The sequence below is a fragment of the Notothenia rossii genome (genome assembly GCF_949606895.1).
Source record: "Notothenia rossii genome assembly, chromosome: 5".
NCBI lineage: Eukaryota > Metazoa > Chordata > Actinopteri > Perciformes > Nototheniidae > Notothenia > Notothenia rossii.
Window position 1 is genome coordinate 65,583,641 of NC_136903.1, and position 10,845 is coordinate 65,594,485.

General features: G+C 47.1%; 1 protein-coding gene across 3 annotated transcripts in view; it reads right to left on the reverse strand.

Annotated features, from left to right (window-relative positions):
- rap1gapb (RAP1 GTPase activating protein b) overlaps positions 1-10,514 on the reverse strand; it is a 287,393-nt gene extending 276,879 nt beyond the window's left edge. For all 3 annotated transcript variants that reach the window (XM_079683382.1, XM_079683381.1, XM_079683380.1), the window contains exon 1: positions 10,229-10,514. The gene's annotated coding sequence lies outside the window, so the exon portion shown is untranslated. The remainder of the gene's footprint in view (positions 1-10,228) is intronic.
- Positions 10,515-10,845: the final 331 nt, after the last annotated feature.

Below are 10,845 nucleotides of genomic sequence, written 5' to 3' on the forward strand. Positions count from 1 at the left end.
ACGTCAACAAGCGTGCCAGTCCCAGCTGGGTGCATCACTTTTTAGTGTTCTCGTTTCCATTGTGTGACATGTTTTTTATTCACAGTGTTTTGTATTTGCAGAACTTTTTATTCGCAGCTCTTTCAGTAAAGACTGTGCACGTTTCTTCAGGTTGGGGAATGTATTCTGATTTGCATGACGTTTGGGTACATTTGTGTATAATATTTGCATGGTTTTTGAACATGCAGCGCGGTTTTCCTGATGGAAAAGTTTTGGGCCATTTGCATCTGTAAAACACCATATATTTCGGTCATGTTTTGGGTTTAATGAGCCATCATGAAGATTATAGAATAAATGGTAAAAGGCTAAAAGAATAAATGTGGTATAGTTTATTTATAATCTGTATAACCTGAAGAAGCATGCACCATTCTTCCATGATTCATCAAAATCAGACCAAAAGGTGTCTAAGAGAAGGATTATGAGAGTCTTACATTTGATTGTTACCAATTTGCGTACTTAACCAGCTAATATGTGTAATGTTTAAATGTCAGAGCATGGTTAGGGGGCAATGTCCTCCAACAGCTTTCAAAAGGGAAATGTATTGACAGCAGTGTCTTTGAGTCTTTCTCCTCACACAGAATGGTTGCAACCCAGTCTCACTGTGAGACATGTGTTTGTTTATTTGATCACTGTACACTTTAAAGAATACATATAAATAACAGCTTTGATTCAATGTATGATTAAATTAAATGTATTATTTCTCTAAGAGTTACAGGCAATTATGATACTGTAGCGACCCTGCATAGGGTGCTGAGTGTGTCACTTAAGCATCCCCGTCTCTCTGCCAATCACAGAGCTGCACAGTGATGCTGGTCTGGGTGCGGGCCTGTGGTTGGGGGAGCAGACGGGGGAGGGCGGGGACGTTGTGACGTTGACCTTATATATGGGTGTGAGTTGGGATGTAGAGTGTGTGTGAGGATAAACCTGCAACCTAACGTGTAACCTGTGTCTGTGTGCGAACAAAGGAGTGAATAAACCCCAATAACTTGAAGCCTGTTTCCGACTCCCTTTGTAGAACGTTACATTGGTATCAGAAGTGACTTTTTCGAACGAAGGACGTCTATCCTGACGGGAGCTCGTAACTGCGTCACGGAGCTACTGTAGCCGGTGAGGTAGCGGAGATGGATGAGTTCAGCAAGATGGGAGTGAAGCAGGAAAGTACTGACGGGGAGGAGGATGGAGCATGCGGGAGGTCGAAGGACATGAGTAGGGAGTTCAAGTGTGCATGGGAGGCGAGAGAGCGCCTGAGAGAGTCGGCGGTGAGGATGGTTAGAGACGCGGGAACGTCGCCGTCCTCAGCGGCGTTTCGCACCATTGACAAACTGGATGTAAATAACAATGGCGGCGCCCAGCAACCACTAGCAGCCACCGCGTCCGTGAAAACACCCAAATACTCGGGTAAGGCAGACTGGGAGGATTTCCATGCCCAATTTGAACTGCTAACACATGCCGGGGGTTGGTCGATAGAGACTAAAGCGCTACAGTTAGCTTTGTGCCTCACAGACGAGGCTCTTTCATGCCTGCTACTACTTTACATTACATTACATTGCATTTAGCTGACGCTTTTATCCAAAGCGACTTACAATAAGTGCGTTCGACCAACAAAGTATAATCTTGAAGAAAACAGAATCATATAAGTAAATCAGGTTTCATAGAGCTAAAACATTTCAAGTGCTACTCAACTGGCTTTAGATAAGCCAGTCCTTTATTAGTATACAAGTGCTTTGTTAATAGCTATATCGCTCGAAGTGGAGTCGAAAGAGATGAGTTACTACTTAGTTACTTACAGTGGCGGTTCTACGGGGTGGCAGCTGCCACCTCAGAAAAATGCCTTGCCACCCCAGCTGCCACCCCATTTGGCAGCTTTGTTTTGAAAGAAAAGTTGTGGCTCATCGGACATTTATGAGAGAAAATCTCTAATGTCCGAGTGCAAGTGAATGCAGCACAAGACGCGAGCCTTGTAACCCCTCCCCCCCCCCTCCCTGGCGCGAGCTTGGAAATCTGATTGGCGGCGATTTCATTTGAACGGGAGGACAGCGCAAAACGAGAAGCATTTCGGATACAAGTAGACAGAAGGAATGAGGTATTTGCGGTCAGGGTATGGCTGGGGTAGGCTACAGCCATACTAATAAATGGCTTAGCCCCACCATGAAAAATGATGTTAAAGTAAGCAAAATAAAGTCTGCCAACTCGCGCTGAGTAAATTGCACAGACAGCATAGTAAGATTGATTTCAGTAGCCACTTGTCTGGAAATACCGAAGACTAGAAACTGTTTTGAAAACTTTTGTCACGTAGTGATCGTCTTCTTAATAGAACATCTTTGATAATGTCTTCTGGCCAATCAGAATCACGATAACGGCGTGGTGTTGTGGCAGAAATTCCCGACGGAGAATACTTTTGCTGTAGTACATCTCGATATACATCGGTACAACTATAAGACCCCACGGTTTGATGATTGATAGGTGTGTGGGCTGTCTTTCATTTTGACACACAGAACAATAGGGCTATCCACCCTTATCCAGAAATGTAAAGTAATTCACACAGCCTCTTCCCTCTCCTCTCTGTGAGGAGCAGCAGGTTCAGCTTTCAGAACAAAGTAACAAAAAACTAAAATGACATTCATTTTTTTAAATACGTCGTGTAGTAATATATATTTATTTATTTTTCTTCTTAAGAGAGCACCAGAATGTGTATTTGATGTTAGTATTTCAAAAAAATCTCTTGGGGGAGAATTTCCCCAGACCCCCCTGCAGGGGTTGGGTTTTCAACTCTTTCCCCCGTGGGGAAATTGCAGGATTGGCTCCAGTTCGCCCTTTTTATTTACTACAAGACAAATGTGCCTTTTTATTTCATACAGTTCAATTTGGATTGAGACAGGGAAATAATATAAACCTCACGCGTGGCGTTTCACTGTCAAGGGGAGCGTGTATGTAATTACATTGCAAATACTGACTTGAGCCCCACCACTGTATGGGTTAGCCCTACCATAGATTACCCAACACAAATACTCTGGCGCCGCAACTGTTTGCGGTCTACTATGACACAGAAGAGCCTGTCAAGTTTGACTGTACTCAGCATTGAATCAAAACGCACCATAGCTTTAAATCTTAATACGTTCGTTTGGCGTTTTGCTGATCAAGATGGTAATCGCCACATTCAGCTGTTATAGGCTTGCCAACTTGATGCTCTGCTCACGGATGAGTCGATGAGAATAATAAACTGTTAAGATGATGACCTTACATGTGTAAATATATGTTTCTTCTTTGTGGGGGTCTGCCCCCAAAAAACAGTTTCAAGTCCTGAGAAAGTCAAATAAGACGGTGTGTAAAACTTCTCTGCCTAGCCAAAAAAAAGTAACCACTTTGATTTAACTAGGCCAGTAGGTAAGGGCTTTCCACTGGATAATAACTTCAGCGATGTGTATGTTTTAGCTGAATACACAGTTTTTTTTAACCCTTACGGTACGTCTACACTACAGGCATCAAAAAATGCTTTCAACGCTTCGCCCATTCACTTGAATGGGGTGACGTAGAAGATTTTTAATTTTCGCCGAACTGCATTGTTGGGAGCATGGCATGGCTTTGCAAGCATCACGAGCATCTATCGGCATCAAAAGTTGAACAATGTTCAACTTTTGAGGCTCGATGCTTGGCATCAGCCAATCAAATCCCGTTTATGCAAATCCCGCCAGTGCAAGCGCAGCCAATCAAACCGCGTGCAAGCTGGGAGAGCCAGACCGCAGTTCATTTCCTCATATTCCAAACGAGATATTACGGTAGCAAATCACCCGGTTCTTTACGACCGGAACTATTTACCGGGATACAAACCGGAGGAACCAGGCATGGAGGGAGGTGGCAGAGACAGTGGGTGAAACTGATAGTTTTTTCGCCTGTTTGGAGAGTTTATATCCAGTTTACTTCGTTTTAACATTGCTATTGCTTTGTATGTCGGGGGCGGGAGATTCATGTGATTGGTTGCTCGCAAAAAAACGCCAAGCTTCAGACACGCCCAGCTTCAAGATTTTTTCATGCCTGTAGTGTAGACGGGCCGTAACTGATGCAGTTAGTCATTTCTTTAATGTTTGTTCTTTCTGATGTAAAGTCAAGGTTGTAACTGTTTGCAATGAAGTTGTGGGGCGCTGAACTGTTCCTTTGATTCTTTTGAATTATGATAGTAATTACTGGTCTTTTAAATTTGAAGGAGGGTGAGCAAGCATCTTGAGGAACGTTCATCATTAACTCCTCCAAAAAATATAGTTTATTTAATAATAACACTGAAGATGTGAATCATAACAGTGATTGACAGCTGATAGGAATAATATGATTGTTAATATTATCATATTCATACAGACACACATTGATGAGACAGTTAATTAATGTATTTATTGCAGCAGTCTGCATATTTGGTACCCCTGCTGGTCTAAGAGTTAAACCAACTCATTCAGTTAAAATTCATTAAATTACGTGTGCCACCTTATATATTTATATTTAAGGCTTTACTGATGTGCCACAATAATCTCACCTAATGTTATTGAGTTAAAATATCAATATTGTGGCTTTCCAAGTTAACATTGATGGATATGACTGCGATTAAATCAGAATATACTTCTGCCAGGGGATGCCACCCCTCAAATTCTCCTGCCACCCTCTTGCCACCCCATGAATATTTGTCTAGATCCGCCCCTGGTTACTTACTACTTAGCCCTGAGGACCGACACAGCTATGAAGCGTTAGCGGGGGCTTTGAAGAGGCGGTTTGGACAGTGTTTCCCGCCAGAGCTGCTCCTGAATGAATTAAGTAACCGCTGTAGGAAGTCTGGTGAGACGCTGCGTGCGTTGGCTAACGACGTGGAGAGTCTGACACGGCGGGCGTATGCACACATGCCACCCGGAGTGCAGAGTGAGCTGGCACAGGATCAATTCATCAGGGCTCTCCTCCCTGCGGACTTGAGGGTTGAGGTACAGCTGCAGGATCCACAGTCCTTGCAGACGGCCTTGGAGATGGCTGTGGAGAGAGAGAATGTGTGGAGTGTAGCTGCTAGGAGCAACGGAGGGCCGGTACCACCGGCTGTGAGGAGCTGCAGAGAGGAGGAGAAGCCTGCATGGGTTGCCGAAATGACTGAACTGATAAGGGCTGTGTCTCTGCAGCCAACACGCAGGCTAAGTACCAGGGTCTGCTGGGGGTGTGGTCAGCCAGGACATTTGGCCAGAGACTGCCCCAAGGCACACCAGACCCAGGGACACGACGTGGGGCCCGTATAAAAGGGGAAGATGCCGAGCCAAGCCCCAAAACCCCCCAACCAAACCACAACTGTATTGCCACCAACACAGACATCCGAGGAAGGAGCCCGACAGCACAGCCGGGGGAGCCAGGCTCTACGCCTTCCTGAAGAAGATGACAGCACATGCTTGGAGCCTGTCGTCACGGTGGGCCGTGCCGGTGGTGGGGATTCCTGTTATGTCCTTGTCGCTGTGGAAGGGGTGCCCTGCACTGCACTGGTGGACACAGGCGCTACAGTAACCCTGGTGAGACCAGAGGTGTGGGACTATTTTAGAACCGACAGCGGTGCGTCTACGCACAGTCACGGGAGAGCTGGCACCTATGAAAGGAAAAGGCATGCTGACTGTGTCGGTGGGGGGAGTTGAAGTGCATAATCCAGTGTGGATAACGGATGTACAGGACCTGTGTATTCTGGGCTTGGACTTTTTGAGGGCGTCTGGTTGCCACCTGGATCTTCGAGCAGGCACAGTGAGTTTCCACGGGGGGCCTGTGATCACTATGACCCGTATCCACACCCCTGCTGAACCTGCGAGGAGACCCCCTACACACCCTGTGAGTACCCTAGAAATTGAAGAAAATCCTCCCTCCTTTCCCTTATCCCCGGTGACGCCCACTCAGGGCAATTCCGCACCTGTCATTCCCTTCCTGTGCCACCCGATCACAGCCCCCCCACCCTCAGTTACCCCAGACTGGGGTGGAAGAGGCTCAGTCTGCAGTATTGGAGGTGTGGAGGAAGAACTGTGGCGGCCTGAATTCCGAGCAATTGTGGCAGATGCTGCTAGAGTTCCAGGGCAGTTTCGCCACGAGTGAGGAGGAGGTGGGCCAAACTCATCTGGTAGAACATGAGATTGATACAGGGGACTTGCGTCCCATCAAGTGTCGCCCGCGCCGACTTCCACTGGCTCGTCAGCAGGCTTGCGACGAGGCAGTGCAGAGCATGCTGCAGGCAGACATAATCGAGCCCTCCAACAGCACCTTTAGTCATGGTCCCGAAGAAGACAGGTGGCTGGCGGGGATTCATAAGGGAAAGGAGAGAGGATTCATACCCCCTTCCCCGCATCGATGAGTCCCTGGACCTGGTCTCAGGGTCGTCGTGGTTCTCTTCCTTGGCCAGACCAAAAACGGCTTTCTGCACCGGCCGGGGGCTATGGCAGTTCAAGGTCCTCAGTTTTGGGCTTTGTAATGCCCCTGCCACCTTTGTGCGGTTGATGGACAGGGTGCTGTCTGGTATCCCCCGCCAGCAGTGCTTAGTTTACCTGGACGACATCCTGGTGCATGGCAGCTCTTTGGAGGCGGCCCTGGGATCTCTAAGAGTGGTGCTGGAAAGGATCAGAGCCGCTAGTTTGAAGCTAAACCCAGATAAGTGCAATTTCATGCAGAGAGAGGTCACTTTCCTGGGCCACAAAGTAGGGGGCGAAGGCATCGGCATCCTGCAAGAGAAAGTGCAGGTGGTCGCGGGCTGGCCAAATGCTCGCAACCAGAAACAGCTGAAGAGTTTCCTGGGCCTGGCTTCGTACTACAGGAAGTTTGTACGGGATTTTGCTTGCACTGCTGCACCCCTGTTCCAGCTGCTGCAGAAGGACAGTGATTTCCTGTGGTCTGAGCAATGTCAAGCAGCGTTTGACAGCCTTCGGCATGGTCCCGAGGGGTCTGCAAGAGGCTGTACTCAAGGCCATGCATGGAACGACAGGCTCTGGGCACTTTGGGGTCACTAAGACTCTCCGCCGCCTTCGACAGGGCTGCTACTGGGGACAGTGCCGGAGGGATGTCGAAGGCTTCTGTCTCGGGTGTGACCCTTGTATGGCTTGGAAGGGCCCCCCTGGTCGTTTCCATGCTCCGCTGCAACAGTTTCCCGTGGGGGCCCCAATGGAGAGAGTAGCGGTTGAGGCTTCTACCTTTGTCAAACAGGGGTAACCGCTACGTCCTCAAGGCCATAGACTATTTCACGAAATGGCCAGAGGCGTATGCCCTCCCTGATCAGGAAGCAGAGGCAGTCGTAGATGCCTTGGTGGCCGGCATGTTCAGCCGGTTTGGAGTACCGGAGATCCTGGACAGTGACCAGGGGAGTAACTTCGAGTCTCGGGTGTTTGCCTCCATGTGCACACAACTGGGCATGCACAAAACACGCTCCTCCCCCTTGCGACCTCAGAGCGATGGACTAGTTGAGAGATTCCATCGCACCATGGAGCAGCAGCTGGCCATCCTCACGTCTCAGCACCAGCGCGACTGGGACGAGCATCTGCCCCTTGTGCTCATGGCATGTCGCTCTGCAGTCCAGGAGTCTTCAGCCTGTTCTCCTGCCCTCCTCATGTTAGGGAGAGAGCTTCGAACCCCTGCTGTTTTGGCATTTGGTCAGTCGCCAGATTCCCTGGGCACGCCTCCAGGGCCTGAGTACGCCAGGAGACTTCAGGACTGCCTTGATTCCGCTCACGCCTTTGCCCGCGATCAGCAGAAAAGTGTTGGGGTGAGACAGAAACGGAACTATGACACCAGGACAAGAGGGCAGCATTATCGGGCCGGGGAGCTGGTTTGGGTCTACAGCCCACAACGGAAGAAAGGCTGGTGCCCAAAACTGGACAGCCAGTGGGTTGGTCCCTGCAGAGTACTGGAGAGGGTGGGGGAAGTGGTCTACATGGTGCAGCTGCCTCCCAAGGGGAGAAAAGTTGTACTCCACAGAGACAGGTTGGCTCCTCACAGAGGAGTCGCTTCTCCACATGCCCAAGGGACACCGGGGCCCACAGCCTCCCCCTCGACACCTCCACTCAGGTCCCCCGGCGAGCAGAACAGCAGCCCCCCGTCAGTGTCTGAGTTTCCCCCCACTTTCTTCCCCTTTTCCCCGCCTGGACCAGAACCGGCACCCCCTGTCCCCAGCCCCCCTGCCGAGAAGGCAGACACGACTCCCGAGTCAGTTCAGAGACTGTGTGTGGTAGTTAGAGTGTATAGTGAGACCCCTCGTTTCCTGTAGAGGGAACGAATGCGCCCTGGTCTCACTGGAAGGGATGGTAGTCCACCCAGACCTTCCTAGTTCTACTAACAGTGTTTAGTTTTAGTTTTTTTATGCTAGGTTTTATTTGTTCCTCGTGGGCGAGGTAGGGGGGTAGTGTAGCGACCCTGTATTGGGTGCTGAGTGTGTCACTCAATCATCCCCCGTCTCTCTGCCAATCACAGAGCTGCACAGTAGGGGTGTAACGGTACACGTACCGAAATTATTAGGATTATAAAATCCTAACGATACCCATCCCTACCTGCAACCTAACATGTAACCTGTGTCCGTGTGCGAACAAAGGATTGAATAAACCTCAATAACTTGAAGCCTGTTTCCGACTCCCTTTGTAGAACGTTACAATAATCTGCTGCAACATTAACAAAAGCTTTTATTTAAGCAAAAATGTTTGAGTTTGATTAATTAAATCCAAATTGTGCTCCTTCTTGTTTGGTTCACCCAATAAGTGCAACATAATAAGTGTGATACGTGTAAAGATACGTGTTGGTAGTTACAAACTCCTCCATTGGCATCCTTTTTTTTATAGATGTAAATTAATATACATCTTCTGATATTTGGCTATCATTATTCTGTTGTGTTGACCAGAGATTACATATCAAAGTCTTAACATCTTTAGCTTTTGTGTCAAAAGGTGGTTCTCTTAATAATTTACTATCGATAAAACGACTTCAGCATATAAAAAGGTAAAAAAGTAATAGATCATAACCTTGAACTAAGGAGAGAGTGGTGAGAGGCTATGGTGCTGTACAATGTCTGTCACATTCACACAAGAACAGGAGAGCATGTTTGGACATTCAGTAAAAGGTGATGAAGCGGAAACCCAGTGTGCAGTAAGGTCATGTTAGTGTCTGCACCCTGCTGGGCCTCCAGGACACTGAGGACCAGAGGTTGGCCTGTGCTGGTAGCCATCAGGATGCAGACAGACACACTATTATTTATTTTTTGATGTGACAAACCAGCAGCCAGGAAACACTTCAAATATCCGCTGTAGTCTGCTGCTGCATGCTGTATGAAGGGTTGAAACATCTCCATGTCATCATTTCACATCCCTCTACTGAAAGTCTGACATAATAATAATCAAATTATACGCATGACAGTCGATCACTTAAAACTGTTCACACAGGAGCCCCCAAGCACTACAACATCCTGCCACCAGCTGTCATATGCCTTGCTCAGAGACACTACAATCTGATGGCAAATTCTCCATCACATTTCCCTGCTCTGGTTCCTCCAAAGAAAGGATTCAAACCAGAAGCACTCAAACCAAAAGCTTATCCCTTCAACCACCACATAGCCTCTTTAATTGGATATGGTGATACCTCACATGTAGGAAGAAGAATATAAAGAAGAATGCTTTGTGATGTATTTATAAGATTATTTGCAATGATCCGAGTTTTGGACACACTGCTGCCATAGAGAACTACTGCAGTAAAATACAGCAAAGAAAAAAGACAAATTGGTGCTTTAATCAGCATTGTCTCTGCATGTTAAAGCAATTAAAATCAAAGCATGTTCCTATATGTAATGCTGTATGTGTGCATTGTTAATTGTAAATGGAGATTAAGCATTTCCTGGCACAGACTGATCACACATCAAATGGTTAATTAGGTTGCTGTAGTTAAAGTATTCCTATTACCCAAAGTCATAAATAACATTCCTTTGCAAGCAATTTGCATAATTGTTTTGATAAATTTACTGTTGACGCAGTTTTCTCTTATCTCCTTTGTCAGGTGCACATGCTCACCCAAAGTACGTATGAGATGTATTGATTATGTCAATAAAAAAATCAACACTTTAGTCCAGTTGTGCGATTGCTTTCGACCACGCGGAACATCGCGAGATTACTCTCACAGGGCAAACACAATTATTACTAAATGATTCCTTTAGAAAGTTATTTTCTCTTACCTTTTTCGGATAATTATGAGAGGAGCTCGTTCTGGACGCGCTTCCTTGATGGTGCTCTGGATGATAAACGCCACAAATGGTACGGGAGGCGTTTTAATTTAGAAAAAACTGAAGGGAGGGAATGTCTAATTGTCGCATTGGTGGAATAGCGTTTTTTATTTAGGTTGTTGGTTTGATTAAAAGCGGATGTGTCCCTGTTCAGCAGCCTGCTGGAGGCAGCACAGACTAGATGTGAGTTCAGGCAGATCCTCCGCACATATCTGCCCGCATCTGAAGCTCTAAGCTCTCCTTCCCTTTCTTTTAAATCGAACATGCTGACAGTGTCATGTGACCATTCCCCACCGTCCAATGCGCTTCCTACAACTCCTCCATCCACACACCCCAAATAATGCTGCAGCTTTACTGTGCTGCTTTTAACCGCTGGATAAAAAATATACACACACACCGTGCGTAAAACTGGCTACTGTGAATGCAATGCAAGCAATACCTTTGGAATAAATGTGATACATTAACTAAAAAAGGTGGTATGAAGTGTAGTTTCGATCCACCAGCTGCAAAGATATAGGGGGCAGTGTTTTACCTATGTTACTGGGGCAATACAATCTTATTGTCAGATG